The following is a 24,467-nucleotide window of genomic DNA, read 5'->3' on the forward strand; positions in this document are numbered from 1 at the left end:
AGCATTAGCTTGGGCTGAAATACAATCAAAATAATAATTGTGGCAGATTCCTGCAATTACCAGTGAAATAAACTCACAAGCAATAGGGTCAAACAGGTTAAAACGTGGTACCCTTTAGTCACAATAGCTGTGCAAACATCAGGGTACAAACTGGAAAATGCTTCTGAGCATGCATCTGTATTTGGTGCGTGTATATGTGTGCAAGGTGTTAGGCAGAGGCTGACAGAGGGAGAGATAGGGTGGGAGGGAGAGGATAGAGGGAGGTGCATGCATTTCACTGACTGCTGCTTCTGCTCCTTGAAACACACACACATACAAGCATCATACAACAGCATCCTCAGCCATCATCCAAAGGTAACCCTTCACAGGAAGCAAAAGCATCTTCTGATGAGTCTGGGAAATTACCACTCATGGCAGTGTGCAATGCAACAGTCAGTTCTTCTAGGGGTATGGTAAACTGCCCCTTCTTTTTCTAGTGGAAGATGCTTTCATCTCTAGAGGTCTATTGAATTAAAGAAACCATGATCTTGTTGCTGTATATAATCTCTAAATGGAGAAGGGGATATTGGTTCCTTGGATCTAGCTGAAGACACCATAAGGAGAATTTATTGGTATACATGGTTTTTATTACATATCAATTCCTTGGCATTTAACTACCATGGGGAACTTTGGGCGAAGATAGACAAAATATGGGACTTACTGGACTTACTGGGCTGTTTCTTAGGTTGACGAGAGGATGTATAGAAGAAGTGGATGCGACGCACACAAGCAGACCTTTGATCATGTAGACCTTAAGAGTCAGCCTAGGTAAGTCCACACCATTCACATCTATTGTTCTCCTGTGTAATGATGCACACCGAAGGGACTGGAATACATATTCTTTAGATATTACTTGCTTAAAAACATATTGATAAAACAATAATATGTATAATATGAAGAGTAATCTGTAATAGCTATAACATAATATCAGTTTATGGTGCAGCGGTATATGGTACCTCCTAAACCAAGACAATATGTATTATCAACCCTGGTGTTCGACAGCGGCTTAAGTATTAAAGCCCAGCAGAACGGAAAAGCCGGAGTTAAGGCAATTAAAGGAACCTGATGTTTAATCCACACAGTGATTCAGTGAATTATATCTGCTGCATTGCTGGAATCTTGAAATATTAGTTGAGCTTTTATCTGACCCAGTTTTCCGCTGCTTAGAAATTTGGTTTGTATAGTGTCCACAAGGGAACAGTTGTCATACCTGTAAATTGTTTCAGCGTGATCTTTGACCTTTGAAATGTCAGGTTTACAATACAAAATCCACTTCGGTGTCAGTGCAGCACAAATTCATAGTCGTTTGCTGCGTGATGTAATGCCAGGTCAGAATGATATAAGTTAGCTGACAGCTGAAGCTTACGTAGCCACATTTTTGTGATTTTTTTATACTGCATAGTAATTCTTTTCTGCATAGTGTCTTTTATCTTCAGCCAAATTCAACTCAGAGCTCATTATTGTGAATATGTCATATATACGTTGATCAATAAGGTACACAGATTCTGGAAGTCGAATGCAGAACATACGTAGAATTCATATTTATTAACAAGTATAATTTGTTTAAATCTATCTGAGGATGAACTGGGATTGATGCTACAAATGTTTGTCTGTTCCTTTGATGCGTCTTAATCCTGTCTGCTTTCAAGTGCGGATGCTGGCAATATAATTAGAGCACAAATCTGCACCAAATGTTATCTCACCATATCTCCAAATAAAATACAATTGCATTTATTTTTGAAATCCTCATATCTTTTTATAGTACAATTATACCTTCAGTATTCCTGAATATTTGCAACAGGTACTGCACTTGCCTTACTTACCCAGCAAAATCAATCCTGGAATACAGCAGCCAACCAGCATGACATTTGCCTACATTTTTTTTTCTGGATCATTCACCAGAAGAGGCCATATTACAAGGCTTAATACACTGTGTCTCCTGGAAGCTTTTAAATGTAGGGTATTAGGCTTTCCAGCCCCACTGAGCATACAGACACAACATACAATGAAGCACACATATTATTGGTTGCATAATCCTGGATCATTGCAGAAGCAAAGAACAATGAATGCAGTGGTCCCTTGTGAGTGATAACACACATAGTGAAAAGTTTTCCTATTAATATGAAAATATTCATAACAGTAGTGATTGCCGACAATTGATTCAAGGGCAAGGGACATTCCACAGACCATATTCTGCCAGTATGAGCTGAGCAATAGTTCTGAATAATTTTTAAATTAAAAGCAGTTTTGGTAAATTATTTCAATCGTATTGCATTTTACTTGCAACTTTATATTCAAAATATATTGAAATATTTGTAATTTTTTATATATTTTTTAAATATTAAGGTATTTTAAAAGAAACGTGTGGTCTTTTTGAAGCTAAGATAAATATATGAGTGTGATCAGTTCAATGTAAATAATTAATGTACAGTAATCCCTCGGATTGCGAGTAACGCGGTTTACGAGCCTTTCGCAAAACAAGCTATTCTTTTTTTTAATTCTGAGGCCCCATACACACGAGAGGATTTATCCGCGGATACGGTCCAGCGGACCGTATCCGCGGATAAATCCTCTCGAGGATTTCAGCAGATTTCTATGCGATGGCGTGTACACACCATCGCATTGAAATCCGCGCCAAAATCCTCTGGCGATGACGTGTCGCGCCGTCGCCGCGATTATGACGCGGCGACGGGCGCGACGCTGTCATATAAGGAATTCCACGCATGCGTCAAATCATTACGACGCGTGCGGGGAATCCCTTTGGACGGATGGATCCGGTGAGTCTGTACAGACGAGCGGATCCATCCTTTGGGATGGACTTCAGCAGATGGATTTGTTGAGCATGTCAGCAAATATTCATCTGCTGGAAATCCATCCCAGGGGAGATTTATCCGAGGATAAATATCCGCCGGAGTGTACACACCATAGAATCTATCCGCTGAAACTCATTTGATGGGATTTATCTGCGGATAGATTCTATGGTGTGTATGGGGCCTGACTCGCTTTGCGAACGTTGTCTTGCAAAACAAGCAGGATTATAGCCTCTGGGGTGTGCAGTACCGCATTTGGCCAGAGGTGCAGGGTCTGCCGGTGACACTCGGAGCCGTTTAGAGCTGATCGGAAACACTCAAACACTCCGTTTCCGAATGTCACAGACACCCCCACCTCTGGTTACATGCGGTACTGCATACACAACAGTGCCACTGGGACGGATTATCTGAGTTTCCATTTTTTCCCATGGGAAAACTCGCTTTGATATACGAGTGCTTTGGATTACAAGAATTCTTTTGGAATGAATTATGCTCATAATCCAAGATGTAAAACAAAAATAGTGCGCTACCACATAAATGAGGTGAAAATGTGTTAATGAGTGAAAAAGCTTAAATGAGAGAATATCTAGAAAATTGAGATACAATGTCCTAAACAAGCAATTAGGGATCCAAAAAAATGATCGGCATAGGTACCACTGTAATCTGTTTTGATATTTTACTAACCATAAATTATCATATATGCTGCCATATTTGCTCATTGTATTCAGATACGGCATTTCCTGGTAAATAGAGCAGCATAGTAACTGTGTTCTCCTAGTTCTTTTACCTCATTGTATGTCTGTAGGTCAGCTCAGGCTGACTGAAAAAAAAGACACCTTTAAAGCAGTATTATACCCAAAACCAAAATGTAATATATTACAGTTTACCAATTATTAGATGTGGTGGGTGCATCAGTTTTCTATTCTTTGGCTTTTTTCCGCCTCTGTTTTCACCTGGGGATCTGGCCAGTAACACACCTGTATTAGAGATACATAATTCTGGAGGTATGAGCACAAAAGACACAGCAAAAAGCATAATTGTGAATGGGGAGGAGGTTAATGTTAAATGTATTACCAGATTTATATACACTAACAAATTGAAGCCAAACTCCAGCTTACACTTTATAAGCAGTTACAGTAAACATTTATTTTTTTACTTTTGCAAAAAAGGTTTCACATGATTAAAGTGGTTATTTCCGGGTTTCGCGGGCTCTGGCACTGTGATTGGCATGAGTGCGGTAGCCACCGGTCACAGAACATCTACTGAAGAAACGACACGAGTGAGCCGTTTCTTCAGTGCCCATGTCCCGATGATGTCGGCATATGCGGATACAGTGAATATCTCCTAAATGGTGCAAGCTTAGGAGATATTCACGGTACCTGTTGGTAAAAGTGGTAGTACAGGGTTTACAACCACTTTAATAAAAGCTTATCATTTTAATCACCCCTGCCAGTGTTAAGTGGTTTAGAAAGGAGGAAGAGATGAGGGCGCTCTGGTGCGGCTGGGTATCCGGTCCTTAGTAGCAGAGGAGAGGTGGCACTAAAGGCAACACTTTGTAGAGAAGAAGCAGCTCTGGGGGGGTCAAAAAGGAAAGAGAAAGGCACCTCTAAATGCAGTGGTTAAAATATGTATTACAGGCACAATGGGATTAAATACACAAGATAGTAAGAGGTCATAAGCATATAATGATTTGTCCTCATGCAGGTTGCTGTAATCCTCGTCTGTCTGGGGAGAGAGAGAGCTGTCCTGCAGCTGTCAGAGTCCCTAGTGACGTGGATTTGCGAGTAGGTGAAGATGCGATGAGACAGCCCGGGTTCTGGAATCAAGCTGAAACGCACGCAACCAATTTGACATCAGGTGAAGGTGGTGGGCGGTAACGCGTTTTGGAGCATGCACAGCTCCGTCATCAGACCTACGCCCATGCTTGCTTGACAAGCTTATGAGAGGTTAGGAGAAGGAAAAAGGGGAGGGGTGTCTTCTGATAGGTTGAGGGGAAAAGAGGGGCTGAGTGTAGACCTGTTGATGGATGTTGGTTTCATGAAGAGCCATAGTCAAGTGACTGGACATGTGACATATTGAGCAAATTAGATTTAGTTTGCGTCTGGTCTTAATGACCCCGGAATGAACAGACAGGGTTAGAGCAGGATTAGCACAATGTAACAGCATAATGAGATGGAGGAGTGCGCACACTTGTGGGTCGAATTTCAAGACAATATTCTTTCGAAAATCTTATCGAAGAATTTTCATTCGTATTTCGCACCATTAGTGGGCTGCAGCAATAGATGATTTTCGTGCGGCCATTGAATTTTAATAATCGGACATGTTGGAAATTTTTTGAAAAACTAACGATTTTCTCATCAATGATGGGAGAATCGTGCGAGAAATGTAATCGAAAAAGAAATGCGCATGTCCAAGAAAAGAAAATTCAGGGAAAGAAAAGAAGATTCATAAATTTTTTGATTTTCAAAAGAAAATTCTTTCGAAATTCAACTTGCAATTTCAATTTGCAGGAAGCATGAACTTTACTGATGGCAGAGCTATAGGCCTGAACCAGCAAACGTGTATCAGACCTCTGCAATAAGATCGCTACTTCCACACATAAAGCAAGGGTCCTGTTCCTCAAATACAGGAAATGGACAGGGTTTTCTACTCAGGCTGCCACTGCTTTAAAACAAAAAATTAAGTTTAAGATATTGAATGCCTTTTGGGATGTACCTGGAATTCAATTAGATCATACAAAATGAGGACTCTGTTGGGCTTAACTATTTCTGTTGTTACAATTTTGCAGGCTTACCTTTAGAAGATATATGTTTGGCATATTTTTTTTTTGTTTTTGTTTTTTTAGCTTTGCTGGAATCTGACACTTCACCTTACCAGAAGTTTGACAGTTGGCTTACCTCACTTGCTGTCTTCCACTTCTGTGAATGTATATTGTTGCCAAATTAGATACCATTAGAGAAATGTAAATATCCTAGATCTGCAATGGAACACCTGGGCACCTGCAATGGAAATTCTAGCTTGGCAGTCACCATACTGATATAGTCACCTTACTTGTGCCTTCACCTCCTCTGAAAGAATGGGTTGTACTGGAGCATCTCACTCAGGCATTTAGATCCTTGAGAAATTGCTATCAAAGTTGCCAACAGACCATTAACTCCACTAATCCTAGTGTTGGTGTGACAGCCAAAGGGTTACTCTAATAATAGAGTATTTAACTGTTGAGCCCTATAGCTCCCTTCTTCCCACACTGCAGCCCACAGCTCCTGCATTATTTGTATATTCTGCTGTGCTAAAGAAGAATATGCTTCTGGAAACTACTAGAAGGAACTCTGGGTAAATGTGATCACGGAATTTCACCCTACAATTACCTCATGTACAATAATCACTCCAATACTACATTTATCTTAATACATCTATTGAGCCATACTGCTGGCTATTATCAGTACACAAAACAACTCATGGTGTGTCACTTAGGCCCCCTCACATTCTCTCTGTCCTGTGATTGAAAGGTTAACAGCAAAAAAGGACCCTGTCCTGTCTAATGTTTATCACTCCCCGTGGCTTACAACAAATTTTAATTTGCGTGAGCCTCTTCATTTTTCACATGTGGTTAGACTGTGGTCTTTTAATAAAGACGTAACCAAATACTATAGGGCACTGGAACAAAATTTTGAATGTATCCTCTACACATTATACCAATGCTGTTTATAATATCAACAAACTCTTAGGTTGCAATTTTGTAATAAAATGGGATTTATATCGTTTTCTTCCAAAGATGACTAAAAGGGTCTACATGAGTTTCTTTTTTTTCGCTATTTAAAGAACATGAGCAAGCAGTTGGTAAAAAAATGAGAGTAACAGTTGACTACTTGGGTTTTAGCATACCTGTTCAGTAAAGACAAGAGCTAATCATGTTAATATTTAACCTATATGTATGAAAGATAGTCTTGAGAAGACATTTTACAATAGTATCATAGAAAAAAGTATCCCATACAAAGACCTTGAGGACTAGTGTTGCTCACGAATATTCGTATTGCGAATATTCGGCTCGAATATGGCATATTCGAGTATTCGCGATATATTTCGAATTTCGCGGTGAATATTCGCTATTCCGAATATTCGCATTTTTTCAATTTTATTTTTAAAACAGATCACATCCTATCGACGTCTAAAAGCATTGCTGGTATGATTAGAGACCCTGGGCCGAGTAGCTAAGCTGAGGCAATCCTTTTATGTTGCCCAATATAAAAAAAAAAAATTGCGAAATTTCGCTAATGCGAATGTGAAAATGATTGCGAATTTTCGATAACTGTGGTAGGAGAACTCTGATTGTCTCTGATGCAAAAGGGGGGGGCTTTGTGTATGTTTCTGTTATGAATATTTGTATGTTTGATATTATTTTTTTTTGTAAGAAGGAAAAAATTGCGCATACCTTAAAAAAAGGGGAGACTACAGCAGCAACTCAAAAATGTTATACAACATAAATTAATACAAGACAGAAAATGGAGTCGCTCTACAAGAATAAAAAATATGTCTAGTGACAAGACATGTGTGCAAATTATAAAATAAGCAAGCGCAAATAACTTGTGAAATACACAGTGAAACAAATATATAAAGAAATATAGTCCCAATAATAGAAAAATAATCTTTCATAAAAATGTCTTTGATATGTGAAGTGAAAAAAAGTCCAAAGCATGCAGCATGAACGTGTTCAATCTTCAAGGTGTTTGATTGACAAACGGCTGTGACAGATGGATAGAGTAAAGAATCACCACCAATGCAAAACACTTTTTATTTTCTATTGTAAAATATCACGAATATTCTGAGCCAATCAGAGTGCTCCTTCCGCATTTGCCGAATATTCGCAATTATTTTGTATTGTAAAATATCACGAATATTCTGAGCCAATCAGAGTGCTCCTTCCGCATTTGTCGAAATTTCGCAATTATTTTGTATTGTAAAATATCAAGAATATTCTGAGCCAATCAGAGTGCTCCTTCCGAAATTTCGCCATCAATATTTTTGCATTTTGCATTTAGCATTTTGCGAAATTTCGATACAATATCACGAATATTCTGAGCCAATCAGAGTGCAAAATATCACGAATATTCTGAGCCAATCAGAGTGCTCCTTCCGCTGTTGTCGAAATTTCGCAATTATTTTCGCATTCGCAATAGCGAAATTTCGCAAAAATTTAATTTCGATAAAATATCACGAATATTCGAATTTAGCGAATATTTCTCGAATATTCGGTTATATATTCGTGATATATCGCGAAATCGAATATGGCGTATTCTGCTCAACACTATTGAGGACATGCTGCAGTTTGCAAGCACTAAAGGATCTGAGCACACCAGTGTCTGTGAAAAATGTTTTGGGAAATATATCTTCTGATGATTACTGGACTAACTTAAAGCAGAACTGGAACTCTTTAAGGAATTTATTATTTATTTCAAAAACTATATAAATAAACTACACAAAACTTCAATGTAAGAAGAGTACCAAAATTGCGAAAAACAGAGCACTGAGCTTTTGCGCTACAAATTTTCCATACTTTTTGCACCGTTTTTCTTACTTCCTCTTTCCTTTATTTTAAAGAAATTACAGATCCTACTTAGTAATAATGCCAAGGCTAAAATATAGCTTAGATATAATTCCTGAGCACCATTGTGGTGACCAGAGCATACTCAGCCTTTCATTGCAGCATCCTAAAGATATAGTGCTCTGCAGCACATCTTGGAAAGATTCCAAGGAGATTATAAAACCTATATTTTATTAACAGAATAAATAATCCAAAATGACAACATTTGTAAATTGTATAATGATCTGTGTTAGGTAAATTTTGTATTTTATGACCTTTATTGTCCTGATTTAACACTTGTTCCACGGCACCAGAGCCACTTTATGACAAAAGAAGAATTAAAATACAGAATAATTGATGGACCCCAGGCATATCAAACTGCATAGTGGGGGTTTGTAACATTTTTTTAAATAAATCAGAGCTGTGTTAGGGCTCTGAAGTTATGCTTATGCTGAACTGAGTGTAAAGCCTGGCACACACGATCGGATTTTTCACGGACAAAGCGTAGGACTTTTGTCTGAAGGGGTTGGCCATGAACTTGTCTTACATACAAACGGCAAAGAATTGTTGGCCAACAAACAGGAAACAACGTGTTTTTTCAGCTCTTTAGCGCCACCCTTGGGCAACTTCTGCTAATGTTGTGTTATGGTTAGCATTGCTTCTGAGCATGCCTGTTTGTACTTTGGAGTTTTGTCTGAAGGACTTGTGTACACACAATCGGATAATGCGACAACACACATTTGTTGGCGGAAAATTTTAAAGCATGCTATCCAACATTTGTTTGTGGAAAATCCGACAACACTTGTCCAATGGAGCATACAAACGGTTGGATTTTCCGACAACACCCTGCCATCACACAATTCCCATCGGAAAATCCGATTGTGTGTACGGGCCTTAAGACCATCCTTACCAGGGGCCAACTTGAGCACTTTGGAATAAGCACAGGAAAGTAGAAGGGTAGTTTGTGTATTATTTCCTAGTATGCATACTGGTAAAAATGTTGTGACTGTAAATACATGGCCTTGTATGTGCTACTTTAGGCAGCACAAAATGCAGGATCTCTCATGATTATTTCGACTGGAAATAAAGCTTACGTTTAGTATTTTTTTTAATACAGCACCAAATACATTAGGTATGTTTAATGGTGTGTATACGATTACCTGCAGGCCACTGGTGCTTCTGCTAAAAACCATCCCTGCAGTGTCTCCAAGGTGTCAGATTCTACCCTGTGTGTCTTCAGGCATTATGTGGTGAAGTTTTACATTGCAATCACATCCCAAAACAATAAAGCACTTTTGCTTTCACATGAATGAATGATGGAACTCAGCAGAGCTTTACTCAAACTTCAGCTTTAAATCACACTGATCATTTTAAAGTGCACTTGTCATAAGACAATAATGGGGATGTCATTGCTGGTCTCCTTTTGAAAATGCTTGTTGCTTGATTTTGTCTGGTTTCAATACATTCAAATCACTGACCCTAAATAAGTAGGCTACAAATGAGTGTAAGAAACGTGTTGAGGTTCTTTATTTCTATAATTTTACCAGGTCAGTGATTTGGAAAGAAGTGAAGGCAAAGCATCAGTATGACATTTAGGCCCCTTTCACACTGGGGTGGGAGGTGCGCTGACGGTATAGCGGCGCTATTTTTAGCACCGCTCTACCGTCTAAATTGCGGCGGTATTCGGCCGATAGCGATGTGGTTTTAACCCCCGCTAGCGGCCGAAAAAGGGTTAATACCGCTGGCAATGCGCCTCTGCAGAGGCGCATTGCCGGCGGTATTACCGCGGTTTCCCACTGCTTTCAATGGGCAGGAGCGGTAAACACACCACTCCTTCACCGCTCCAAAGATGCTGCTAGCAGGACTTTTGGAGCGGTCCTGCTAGCGCACCGCTCCAGTGTGAAAGCCCTCAGGCTTTCACATTGACACAGCAGGGCAGGAGTTTTTCAGGCGGTATTTAGGTGCTATTTTTAGTGCTAAAACACCTGAAAAACTCCTCAGTGTGAAAGGGGCTTTAGGCAGCTAACATGATAGGTGCACTTCAAAGAAGAATCTTGTTTCGGTTTGCAAGTGGTTTACCAGGATTATGGCTGAAACTATCAGCCATTACCCCAGTATTTAAATTTTTTCAGCCGGTTTTCTCTTGAAAGCATTTAGAGCGGCCCATGAGCCACTGGAACACTTTCAGAAGCAGCAAGAGGGGACTACCCCCGCCGCTCACTGGTGTTGCTCGACTTACCTTTATCACCAGTTTTCCTGAGAAATGATCCAATGGTGCAGCCAGCTGGTCACAGAGGCGATAAAAGACTAGATCATTTTTGATTGCCTATATGGCCTTGGAGGACCAGAGCGATGCCATGGTGCCACTTTTTTTTTTTTTTTTTTATTCTTTTGCTTTTTAGGCTTCATTTCCACTGGCGTTTTTACAGCCACTGTTGTTAGGCTTTTTTACAGCTTAAAAACGCCTGTCCATGTTTATTTTGTAAAAAAAAAAAAAAAATTTTTTTTTTTTGTGAGCTGCAGCTTTAAAAATGCCGCGGTCGCGTTTTTGAGCGTTTTTGAGCGTTTTTGCGCGTTTTTGAGCGCTTTTGAGCGTTTTTTAACGTCTGGCGTTTTTACAGCTCTACTCTGGAGCTTCAGAACGCCCTGGTCCCGCGTTTTTTTTACAGCTCAAAAACGTCTATGCCACTTGCAGCTCAAAAACGCCTATGTGGGAATGAAGCCATAGAATAACATGGACAGGCGTTTTTAAGCTGTAAAAAACGCTCAGAAACGTGGCTGTAAAAACGCCAGTGGAAATGAGGCCTAAAGGTAAAGGAGAGATTTTGGGACTTTTTGACTCCTGATCTTTCCATAAAGAGGATTTACCATCCTTATTTATATTACAAGGGATGTTTACATTCCTTTAAATAGGAATAAAACTAATAAAAATAAAGAAATTATTTTTTAGCAAGTTAAACTTTTAAAGAAAAAGTGCAAGAAAAGGCTTGGTCTTCAAGTGGTTAAAATAATTGGTTACTGTCTAGTGTTTTAGAGAGCAGTTAAATAAGTCCCCTTTCCTCACTAATTTGGGAGTTATAAACTTCAAGTCTATTGTTGGGACCCCTATCTTTTCAGGTAAATTCAATTTTCTTCTTTGATGAAACAGCTGTGCACCCAAGAGGAGACAGCTGATGTGAGATTGCCTTCACAATTCAGCATTGCCTTGTTTAGAGCAGCCAGAGAAGCCAATAGAGCAGCCAGTGCAACTACTCAAACTATCATTTTGATTGGTAAATTCAGATTACTAAAGTTTAAACTAGGAATTCAGCCTTTATGGGTTTTTTTTTCACTTTTAGATGAAATGAGAAAGCATTAAAATGTATTGGTTTTCACTGGGTGCCAAGATTTCTGCAGATATGCAATAAATAAATAAAAAACAAGTCATGGAGGGCAATTCCCACCAAAACTAAAATTAACGTACATAGGCGCATCCTGGGTCCAATGTCAGTTAAGAAGTAAAAAGGTTTTGGAAAAACTCCCCAAACTAAAGCTATATATATATATATATATATATATATATATATATATATATATATATATATATATTCCAACAGACAGTGTAATATGAAAATTAATTGATTGTCCTTTTTTTCCCCATAAATAGAGCCTTCTTGTGGTTGTATTTGATCACCTCTGTGGTGTATAAACAAAAAAAGCAGACAATTTAGAAAAAAAAAATATATTTTTTACTTTCTGCCATAAAACACATCCAATATAAAAATGTAAAAAATCTAATTCCTTCAACAGCCATTATGCCATTATGTATTATGCTACATATTTTTGGTAAACAAAATCCCAAAAATCGTATATTGATTGGTTTGGGCAAAAGTTATAGCGTCTACAAGCTATGGGATATTTTTATGGAATTTTCATTTATTATTATTTTTTTACTAATAATGTCGGCACTCAGCGACTTATAGCAGTAGTGCAATAGTGCGGCAGACAGTCGGGACACTAACTTAGATTTTTGACACTTTTTGGGGACCAGTGACACCACTACAGTGATCGGTGCTAAAATTATGAACTGTCACTGTACTAATGACACTAGTTGGGAAGGAGTTAATATCAGGGGCGATGAAAGGGTTAAATGTGTTCCTAGCCTGTGCTTTACTAAACTGTGGGAGGTGCTTGTACTAGGGGAAGGCAGAGATTTGTGTTCCTACTTATCAGAAACACAGGATTAATGTCTTCCCCGGTGACAGAACAGCAATCTGATTTGTTTACAAAGGCAGACCGCCATGGGATTGCAGGCTGCAATATTCCAATAAAACACAAAAACACCAAAAGAAATGGAGTAAACATGGCCGCGGTACTTTATTAGTTTAAATAATTAACAAAATGTATTTATAGTAGCTTTCAAGATATGCATCTGAACCAATAAATCTGCTCAGTCCTCATGACTTAAGCATAAATTATTTAAAATTATTAAACAACAGTCCCCCTTAAAATAAGATGACAATCCTCTTAAAGTGCCAGCGACGGAGGGAGGGAATCTTGCGGTGTTGCTGCCGACCACTCTGCATGGAGACTTTTATAGGGAATTCCAAGATTTAGGAAGGTCCTGGAAGAAACTAGAACTTTTCTTAAGAGGACAATAAAATTAAAATAGTACATCTGAGGCAGAAATTGTTGCTGCCTTAAGCTTTAGAATGCATACTTAAAGGGGCAATCTAAAATACACTGATTCTGAGGCAAACTGCTGTTGCCATTTTAAGTAATAGGAAAGCAGCCGCAAGCCCATGAAAAGTGGGCCCAAATGAATTGAGCCTCCTTTTTTTCCATTCTGCCTGTGTAACGAATAATCGGCGGGTGCCGACAGACATCGAGTCTGCGGTACCCGTTGATTGGTCTGCGACCCCCCAACCCGAAAGTGCTGGATCACACAGTAGGTATGTGATCCAGCGCAGGAAAGCCACCTTGCAGCCATATATATATATATATATATATATATATATATATATATATATATATATATATATATATATACAGTATAAGGTCGGCAAGCGCTTAAAGTATAACTGTTGCAGCAAATAAATCAAATCTTTCAACTGTGATATGTTACTTGATAGTTTAATATTTTCATCAGGCACAACATTTTAAACTAACATTTGCATATGCACCATTCACCAGTCAGAGTCTAACACATTTTGAAATGTCTGAGAGATTTGTTGACAGCTAATACTGAACAGTGTGCGGTGCATAAATCGTTTAAAAGTAATGTGGCCCCATCTAAACATCCCTAGAGTGCCATGAATCCACTGCGCGATTCATATAATTGATTACCACATCTCCAATGGGTTTTTGCATCACACTGAAGAACAATGATGATGCAAAGTGCAATTATAACTTTTCATTCAAATTAATCCTAAAATGTTTTCAATCACAAGAGCAGCTACCAACAATTCCTTCTCTCAAGACATCTATTGCCTGCCTTTATAGTTTTACATATGAATGTTATTTTTGATGTATTTATAAAATACACCTTATCTTGATGCTGCTATCAGAAAAATTAGTTCTGTTTTACATGGTTATTTTAATCAGATACTATTCTGTGCTTGCATAACCCCAAGGCTGATGAATAATTTAATAAGAAATACTAGACAGTATAAAAACAACAAACATATTAAAACAAAGTGCGAATGGATGTCTTTATATCACAATCTTTGAACTGCCTAAAGGTCACCATACATGTTGCAATCTGCACATACAATCTTTGTACAATCACCAAGATCTACCAAAACTATGTAACATGAGGTCCTACCCAATCTATGTAATACATTTAAATCTAAACATCCATGGCCTTTCACTACATATTTGTTGGTAAATCAAAAGGAGATTTTACAATCAGATTGTAATGTGTGTGTTGAGTTTATCTCTTAACCAATTATGGTCCATCCTATAATTTTACTGCTACAGGATGGCACCTCTGCGCCGGATCCTGTATATATATACACGTGATCTGGCTCTTTCAAGTAGGGGGGCACACATGTGCGCCGGCTCGCTGCTGCTGTGATCACACACAGCGGGAGCCCAGTGGCGGGTACTGCAGACTCGATGTCCACCGGCACCCACCGATCATCGAACAGAGAGGCAGAATGATGGTCTGGAGGGCTGTCTTTTCCATTGGGCACGCTGGGAAGTTGCCCGGGGGCCCTACTTGCCTAGGGGCCCCATCGGCTGCCCAGCGACCCCAGTAAAAAATGGTGGAGAGCGGCGGGTCAGAACTGTAGAACTGTATCGTGTCTACAGTCTCTGAGGAAGAGTCAAGAGTGGGAGCGCCGCCAGAATGGGTGTCACGGAAGAAGTCAGACATGAGGAGACTGTAGGATAAAACCAGAGCAGCCAAGCTGGAGCCATCTGACTCAGCCTTGCATGGTGCACCTGAGAGGAGGTCAGTGATAGCGCCGCCAGGCCAGTCTAAGAGGCGGGTGGTTGCTGATGTAAGGGGGGAGTGAATACAAAAATATTAGTGACCCCCCCTTACCTTAGTGTATTTACTCTACGGAAGGTGGTCTCTGGTCACCAGAGTGCCCCACACATCAGAGTTCCTGGTGTTCCCCTTTACATCGGAGTCTGCAGGATTCCCCCTTACAGTGCAAGGGGGAACTCAGTCTGAGGACCCCAATGTAAGTGGGAACTCTGATGTAAAGAGAAAGCAGTGGACTCTGATATAAGGTGGTCTCTGGTCACCAGAGCCCCCCTCCATATCAGAGTTCCCCCTTACATCATGATCTGCAGCGTTCCCCTTTACATAAGAGTTCCCTTTCACTGTAAGGGGGAATCCTGCAGACTCTGATGTAAGAGGAAACTCAGGCAGGCTGGGTTATAGTAACCTAACCTTCATGTCAATGGAGACATTTTTAAAACTGTAATTTTAGGTACTTTTTTGCAGTGTCAGTAAAAAAATGTGGTTCTGTCAGTATTTTTTTTTTTTTTTTTTAAATAAATTTATTGAAAAGCAGTACAGTACATTTCAAGAGCCACCATAACAGACTGGGGCTAAATGATATACAAACAATTCAAAATCAAAATCAGACAATCAGTTTAGAGCAGAAACATTACTCCACATAAAACAGGGTATTCTTCATCACTTTTAAAAAGTTGTCACACGGAAAAGATTGCCAGTAAATGTCATGATTTTTGTCACTAAATTCTTGTGCATGATTGTGTAGACAGGGTCCCAGTGCACTGTATTGCCCGGGGGCCTATAATGCTCTTAAGATGGCACTGATGGTCTGCCTATGTAAACAAGGCAGATCGTCATTTTGATAGGGGGGAAGGCATGGATCCTGTGTCTCTGAAAAGCAGGGACAAGGATCCATGTCTTCCGTTTGTAAAAGCACCTGCCACAGTTTAGTAAAACACATGTTAGGCACATAGTTAACCCTTTGATCGCCCTGATGTTAACCCCTTCCCAACCAGTGTCATTAGTACAGTGAAAGTGCATATTTTTTTTTAGCACTGATCACTGTATTATGCTTTGTGTACACAGAATGGCATAATAGGGCACAATTCATTTGGGCCCATGCACATGGGTCCTGCGGCCACCCCCTCCCCCCCCCTTTATGCTTAGCCTTCTACTGACAAAATATGTGGTCATTTAAATTAAAACACCTGTATGTCATTTAAAACACCTGTGCATGTTCCTTGCTTTCAAGTATATTTCAGGTACCTGGAAAAGGTGGGCTCTGACTGGTCCAGGTGGAGCAGGTGACCGGCTGGAATGTTCTAGATCTGGATGGACCCTATATATGGCTGCAGCTGCGTTTGTTCAGGGCTGTTGGCTGGGTACAGGACTTTGCTCCCCTCCCTGTCGTTGGCACAATTATGTGGTTTGTCACCCGTGAATCGGGGGGGGGGGACTTTACAGTTTGTTCAAGTTTAGCTGCTCGAGTCCTAAGACTGAGCAGGGAATTTTTGGATTATTAAAGGTTTATTATTCAATACGATATTTTGATTAAATCAAGATGGTTATGATATATATTAATTTGTTTAAACCAATAAAGGTGCCACGGCCATTAAAATGCCAAGAAGTTGTTTGGTCTTTTGTTCACTGGGAGTGTTGGGTTTTGAAGGGGTGGGTAGTGTGGCATGCGGTCCCATGTTCGAAAACCTCTTCTGAATGCTGGAACTTGACAGCTAGTAAAAACATACATTTTGCCACTTTTACATGCTGCATTTATGTGCGTTTAGCGGTCTCTCTCTCTCTTACCTCAACTGCTTCTAAACTGCTATAAACGCCTGAGTGTACATGTACTCATAAGATAACATTGATGAGATTTCAGGAGCTGCTGAAAAAAATGCTCCAAAATGTCTGTTTACCAGCTGCAGTGTACATGAGACCTTAGTGTCACTGGTCCCCCAAAAAATAAAAGAAATGTCAGAATGTCCACTGCAATATCCCAGTCCCAATTTAAGTCACTGATCACCGCCATTACTAGTAACATAAATAAATAAATAAATAAAAATATCCCATAGTTTGTAGACCCTACAACATTTTGAGCAAACCAATCAATATGCACTTATTGGGATTTTATTTTTACTAAAAATATGTAGCAGATTACATATTGGGCTAAATTTATGAATAAATTAGATTTTTTTTTCAATGTATTTCATTGGATAGGTTTTATAACAGAAAGAATACTAGATGTTCCCAAACCTTTAAAAAATAGAATGCAATGCGTTATTGCTATGTAAGAAAACTAAGTTCTATTAGGAATGCAAAGCCATTCTTAAAAGTATCAATCACAAAAATGGCTTTCTTTCAGAAAACAGTGATACCCGTTCATAACAACCTAATATATAGTGAGTGTATCAGTGAGCCGGGTTGTGTCACAGGGCTATATTTGGTGGGAAGTGCAGTCACTTTTGTAAAATGTGTATATATATGGTGAACATTGAGGTCACATTACTCTTAATGTCTTTCTTAAAGGAATGCATACATGTCAATGGATTATAAACATACAACTGTTGTAAGAAGATATAGGCTTTGTATTCTACAGAAATATTTATAATGTTTACATATTTTGTTAAGTACTAAAACCAATGTAAAAATGTGCCACTTCACACACACACACACACATATATATATATATATATATATATATATATATATATATATATATATATACACAAAAATTACAACACACACATATATATGTGTAAATGTCTTTAAGTCCAGGTTCACACTGGGTACGATTTGGTACGATTTGAGATGCGATTTCACATGTCAAATCGCATCTCAAATGGGCGGCAATTGTCGGCAATGGCACTGTCCTAATCGGTGTGACGCCGCATCTGCGGCGCTGCACCGATTTCAAAAAGTAGATCCTGTACTACTTTTTGCGATTTCGGGCCACGATTTACATTGAACCCTGCACAGATGTCTCTTAAATTGCGGCCGAAATCGCGGCAAAAGCGCAGCTGCGAAATCGCTGTAAAATTGCACTTTTACCGCGATTTTGAATTCGCAGCAGTGTGAACCTAGCCTTAAGCTATTTATATTAACAAGATACAAATGTAGACTAGATGTAGCTTTCACAATGGGCTTGACATTTTGTTTGACTTGTATGTGTCTAGAAAATCATACAACTAAGCTGGCCATACATTATACAATTTTCTTATTCAATTTCCTTTAGATTTACCTTTAACTATGTAGTGCAAGGGCCTGCCCAATTGCATACAAATTGAATGTGTTTGGGTTTGACCTCATATAATATGGTTTTGGAAAATCTAAAGGAAAATTGTACAATGTATGGCCAGCTTAACTGGCAACTTTTTTCCTGACTTGACAAAAAATACACACCTGACACAGATTATGGGGTTGATTTACTAAAAGTGGAGAAAGAAAAATCTGGTGCAGCTGTGCACGATAGCCAATCAGCTTCTAACTTCAGCTTGTTCAATTAAGCTTTGACAAAAAAATGTGGGATGAAAAAAAAAATGTGGGAGCTGATTGGTTTCTATGCACAGCTGCACCAGATTTTGCACTCTCTAGTTTTAGTAAATCAACCCCTGAGTGTGACGGAAAAATATAAATAAAACTTAACTCCAGGCAAACAGCTAAATACACAGATGAAATGCATATACTGTATATGGGGGTGTATTTCCTGCCAAAGGATTTGTATTTCTGTCCATTCATATCTGATATTTTTAAAGCTCTGCCACACAGCAAAGCCGTGTCTGGAAGGACAGGTGGTGTCATTTTTCTCTGCTGCAGGTAAGTAACACTTTGGGGTTGATTTACTAAAACTGCAGAGTGCAAATCCTGGTGAAGCTCTGCATAGAAACCAATCAGCTTCCATTTTTTTTTTATTTTTTTGGTCAAAGCTTAATTGAACAAGCTGAAGTTAGAAGCTAATTGACTACCATGCACAGCTGTACCAGATTTTGCACTTTAGTAAATCAACCCCGCTTATAGGGCCTGTCGTTCCCCCATCATGTCTCTGGACAGTCAGAGGAGAAGAGCAGCAGAATAGAAAGCTCAAATCTCTCTGACTCATTATCTCATGCTATCAGCACATTCCTCGATCGCACATGAGCTCTGCAACACACCTGATTGCCACCTTGTGCTGCTTCTCCCCTTTCCCAGTCTGAGGTCTACTGTACAAGACATTCCAAAACGCTTATACCTAGACAAAAAACAGGAATTTACTCTGCCTGCATTAAAAATAAATGTAATAATGAGTAAACAGCTGTGTTAATATATATATACTTTATATTTGCCTGAAGTATAGTTTTAAATAGTGAGTTGAACATAAAATAGGCATTGCTATGAGGCACACAGAGAAGAGATGTTCAGGCACTTATATGGGATTATACACCCCATTAACAACCATCATACTATAAGAACATACCTAAAATATAAAATAAAAACACAATAGGGATTGTGGAGAAGTTTAGGCCGCGGCCCCTTTATTGGGTTTAAAACAATTTTAATTATGAAATGAACTTTAACCTTTAATACCAAACAGAATCGCTGTTGACCATTAACAGACCAACATGCTTAGTCACTTAGACTCAAGCAGCAATATCTTATACCAACCAAATAGCAGTTTACCAACCACTGTCCACACACAAAGTGGGCGGCATTACCCAAAAAGATAGACCTTCAATATCAAACAGAACTGTTGGTAACCAATGATAGACCAACTTGCTTAGCCACTAAGGCCCCTTTCACATTGGGACGTTTTTCATGCGGTACAGCGCTAAAAATAGCGCTGCTATACCGCATGAAAAATCATGCCCTGTACTCTTCAATGTGAAAGCCCGAAGGCTTTCACATTGAAGCGATGCGCTAGCAGGAACGCTCCAAAAGTCCTGCTAGCCGCATCTTTACCGCAGTATAGGAGCGGTGTATTCACCGCTCCTATACCGCGCCTTCCCATTGAAATCAATGGGAAAGCGCGGTAATACCGCTGTAATACCGCCGCAACGCGGGCGGTATTAACCCTTTTTCGGCCGCTAGCGGGGGTTAAAACCTCACAGCTAGTGCCCGAATATCGCGGTAAACACGATGGTATAGCCGCGCTACAAATAGCGCGGCTATACCGTCACCGCGGCTGACACTTCAGTGTGAAGCTAGCCTTAGACTCAAGCAGTAAAATCTTATATAAAACAAGTAAGGGCCCTTTCAGACGTATGTCCGCTTTTTCATCCATCTGTTTGCGGATGAAAAAGGGACATACATTGGTCCCTATGTGATTGCGGGTGTCAGTGGATAAACATCCGCTGACACCCGTAATCACCCGCCTCCGTAAAGATCCGATTTTGCAGACGGAAGAAAACCCTATTTTTTCTTCCGTCTGCGGATCGGATGAACACGGACACACGGTCCGTGTTCATCCGATCCCCCATAGGGGAGAGCGGAGAAAAGACAGGGCGGTCCCTGCACAGTGTGTGGGGACCGCCCTGTCAGTCGCCGGCTCATCTGGGATACACGGAGCGATCCCAGCTGAGCTTCCGGACACACGGAGGCGGATTATTACTGATCCGACCGCCCCGTGTGAAAGGGCCCTAACAGCGTACCAACCACTGTCCACCCACAAAGTGGGCGACATTACCCACATAAAGGGGACCACGATGAGGGTAATTAAAGGGGAGGTAGGGTGGGAGAGCAGGTCAAAAGATCCAGAAGGAAGGATGAGGAGAATTCAGAAGTGAGTCCAGCTGACAGACCTGAGGTAAATGCTGACTCCTCCCAGTGACTGGAGAGGGGATATAAGTAAAAGGTTACACTCATTGGCTAGATGTTTCCCGCCAAATGACTTGTCACCAATCCAGTGCTCTGCAGCGGAGATAAATCTTCTTAGTAACAGCAGGCAGCTTGTCACCTGAAACACAAAACAGAAAAAAACAGCAAAGCAGCCATAGAGAGACATGGACTTAACAATTATCAAAGCCCTCTATTAAGAGTAAAATTTTATTACATTAACAAATGGGTGTTAGGAGTGACAATCCCATGGGGTCACTTCTCTATTTTATTCTTTCGTGGCCTGACATTCTTTAAAGACAAATAATGACAGCCTCCCCATTTCCCTCAAGGTTTACTTTAAGGGAAATTTATAACTTGGACTCAATAGACCAAAATGTTATCAAGTTAATGAAAATTGCAGGAATTTTACAGTGTCCATCCTTGATAACCTTTGTTTGACCAGTAATCACTGCTCTTAGAACATAAGTTGTATAATAAAAAATACCAGTCACTGAGGCCACGTGCCTATTTAAAAGAAAAAATATGTTGGGTGTGATAACATCAACGTGTCTTAAGTGCCATATATATAGGAAATTTTAAGTAGCGTCTACAGTAGGGTCTGGAACGTTGTATGAAGACAGCTTTCTCCTGTTTTCATCTGATACAACACTACTGAAGAGAGCTCAAAATTCCACACATTCCTGCTATAAAAAATATAGAAAGAAGGTCAAATATAGGCAAGTCACTTTCTGTGGTCATATAAGGTGTTGGTAAAAGACAAATGTAAACAAAATAAGCAATTGAAGTGGAAACTCCAAGAAAAAAGTGAAATACACTTTTGCAAACAATCTTATCTGCCCAAGAATTTGTATTTATATAGTGACTTTTGTGATTTATACATCTATTTCTCTGTCAGGAGATACTGTTTAGTGGTGTCTTGTCTCTGCCTGCAGCCTTCTGAGTGGACAATAAAGGAGTAGCTGAACACTGATAGCTCACTGTCAGCATGTCCCCCCCCCCCAGCACATGTGTATGGAGCACAGCCTGATTGGCTCCTAGTGCTGACTCTTCCTCTACCATCCTCAGCAACTCTGAGGCCGGGTTCACACTGTCGTGGCATGCGGGCGCACAGCAGGGGTCCGGTGCATACTGGTTCAGGTCCGATTTCAGCCCAAATTTTGGGCTGAAATCAAACCTGAAATGCACCAAAAAAGGCACACCGCACCGGACCCGCTGCGGAGATATTTGAACCGACTCCATAGAGAGCCAGTCAAATTCTCCTGCTATGCATAGGTGTGAACCCGGCCTGATCAAAGAGGCTAATATCAACACCAGTTCAAGTACATTCTGTATGTGTGTGTGTGTATATATATATATATATATATATATCCCCTTCCCGCTGAGCGTACGCAGATATGCATCCTCAGCTTTCGTGGGTTATACCGGGATGATGCCCGCAGCTGCAGGCATCATCCCAGTATCATTTTTAGAGCAGGCGATCGGCTTTCCGGTGATAATAACCCATGTGGCTAAAAGCCGCTTGGTTGTTATCCCGGACTAGCAGGAGGGGACATTCCCCCCTCCCGCCGCCTCCGCCGCTCTTACCAGGCCTCCCGTCCCACCGGGAGACCCGATCCATGATGCGCCACCTCCGCGAACGGCTTTGATTTAGTCTTTTCAATGTAAACACAGAAGCAACGTCATGACGTCACTTCCGGGTTACTCGGCTGCCAATGATGCCGGATTAAAAAAATACACAGTATTCAGAATCGCCGTTTTCGGCGATCTGAATAATTTGAAGTGCAAAGAGTACCTGTCACCACTAGTTACTGTCACAAGGGATGTTTACATTCCTTGTGACAGCAATAAAAGTGATCAGAAACATTTTTTTTTAGAAACACAATTTTATATTATAAAAATCAATAAAATGAATAAGAAAAAATAAATAAAAAAATTTAAAGCGCCCCTGTCCCCGCGAGCTCACGCAGCAAAAAAAAAATGCATACGGAAGTTGACCCCGCATATGTAAACGGTGTTCAAATTACACATGTGAGGTATCGCCGCCATCGTCAGAGCAAGAGCAATAATTCTAGCCATAGATATCCTCTGTAACTCTAACCTGGTAACCGTAAAAAAAATTAAAGCGTCGCCTATGGAGATTTTTAGGTACCGTAGTTTGTCGGCATTCCACGAGTGTGTGCAATTATAAAGCATGACATGTTTGGTATCTACTTACTCGGCGTAACATCATCTTTTACATTATATAAAAAATTGGGCTACCTTTACTTTTTAATTTTTTTTAAAACACCGCTGCACAAATACCTTGTGACATAAAATATTGCAACAATCGCCATTTTATTCTCTTGATTCTTTTCTAAAAAATATTTATATAATGTTTGGGGGTTCTAAGTAATTTTTGAGCAAAAAATACAGATTTTAACTTGTAAACACCAAATGTCAGAAATAGGCTTAGTCATGAAAGGGTTAAATATATATACTTTTTTTTTTAAGTAATACATAACTACACAGAAATATACAGCATACATATATGTAAGCTGTTTTACCTGCCAAAAGATTTTTTATTTCTGTCCATCTAATTCTTAGATTTACATCGCTCTGCCACAGCCTGCTCAGTCCTGTTTATCCCTTAAGCCTCGTACACACGACCGAGGTACTCGACGGGCGAAACACATTGTTTTCCTCGTCGAGTTTCTTGTTAGGCTGACGAGGAACTTGACAAGGCAAGTTTCTCCATTCCCGTCGAGGAAAAAGAAGACATGCTCTCTTTTTGACTTGACGGGATCCTCGACAGTTTCCTCGTCGAAAATGTACACACGACCGGTTTCCTCTGCAAAAAAAAAAGCCAGAAACCAGAAAGTTTCTTGCTGGTTTTTGCCGAGAAACTCGGTCGTGTGTACGAGGCCTCAGACTGTGGCTGGACAGTAAAAGGACAAAAGTTAAACCGATGGGTCCATCCCTCTGTGACTCTGCTGCCTCCTTTTATCAGCAGTACCAAAGAGAACTGGTGCTCAAAGCCTGCAATCTGCCCATCTCTGCGGTTTTAGGTTGTGGACAATGGTGCTTATTAATGCTCCCTACATGGAATGGATAAACAAGCTAGCCAAAATCCAATGACATCAGCCATCACAAAGTTTTATGTTTCAAGACTAGATCACAGAAGAGACCACCCAGGCAAAGCTTTACTCTGACATATTTCACCCAAGTGGCATTAAAGTTAGTGCTCCCAATTACTGCAAGCTCCTCTGTTATAATACAATATACCGCACAGTGTATGTGTTTTTTTTATATTGTGTTATAACAGATTGCTTGCACAGATAGTACAACCACTTTAATGATATATACATTTGTGTTTTTATATCTGTCAGGTATTTAGGTTTAAGTAAAAAAAAAGAATGTATACTACCGGTATATAAATTTCTGTTCCTTCATGTTTGAATGCTTGGTCTTTACCTTTAAATGCTATTGTTGCCGCTAACTTTATACTGAGGTTTAAGAGTAATACCTTGTTGGGGGTTATTGTCACTGAGAGAATGATTATTTCAGCTGTGCATATTACTGTGTAACTGGGGTTTCAGGGCACATGTCATATAATTAGTTGCTGTTTTCTTAGCAAATTGGAAATGTAATGCTTGTTCCTGCAGAGAGGCCAAGGGCTGCATTAGTGGCCCAAGAATGAAGCAAGTTGTGATCACTTCTGTTTCATAAAATGTTCAGCCTTTTTTTCCTATATTTACTATGCATGCTCATTATACCATTTTCTTTAATCAATTACATTACATTC

The 24,467-nt window shown here is 39.8% G+C and overlaps 1 protein-coding gene across 1 annotated transcript in view; it reads left to right on the forward strand.

Moving 5' to 3' along the window:
* Positions 1-302: 302 nt before the first annotated feature.
* Positions 303-24,467, forward strand: part of TRPC5 (transient receptor potential cation channel subfamily C member 5) — a 391,753-nt gene continuing 367,588 nt past the window's right edge. Inside the window, exon 1 of the mRNA XM_040323870.1 lies at positions 303-807. The gene's annotated coding sequence lies outside the window, so the exon portion shown is untranslated. The remainder of the gene's footprint in view (positions 808-24,467) is intronic.

The sequence above is a fragment of the Rana temporaria genome, chromosome 9, assembly GCF_905171775.1.
Source record: "Rana temporaria chromosome 9, aRanTem1.1, whole genome shotgun sequence".
Lineage (NCBI taxonomy): Eukaryota > Metazoa > Chordata > Amphibia > Anura > Ranidae > Rana > Rana temporaria.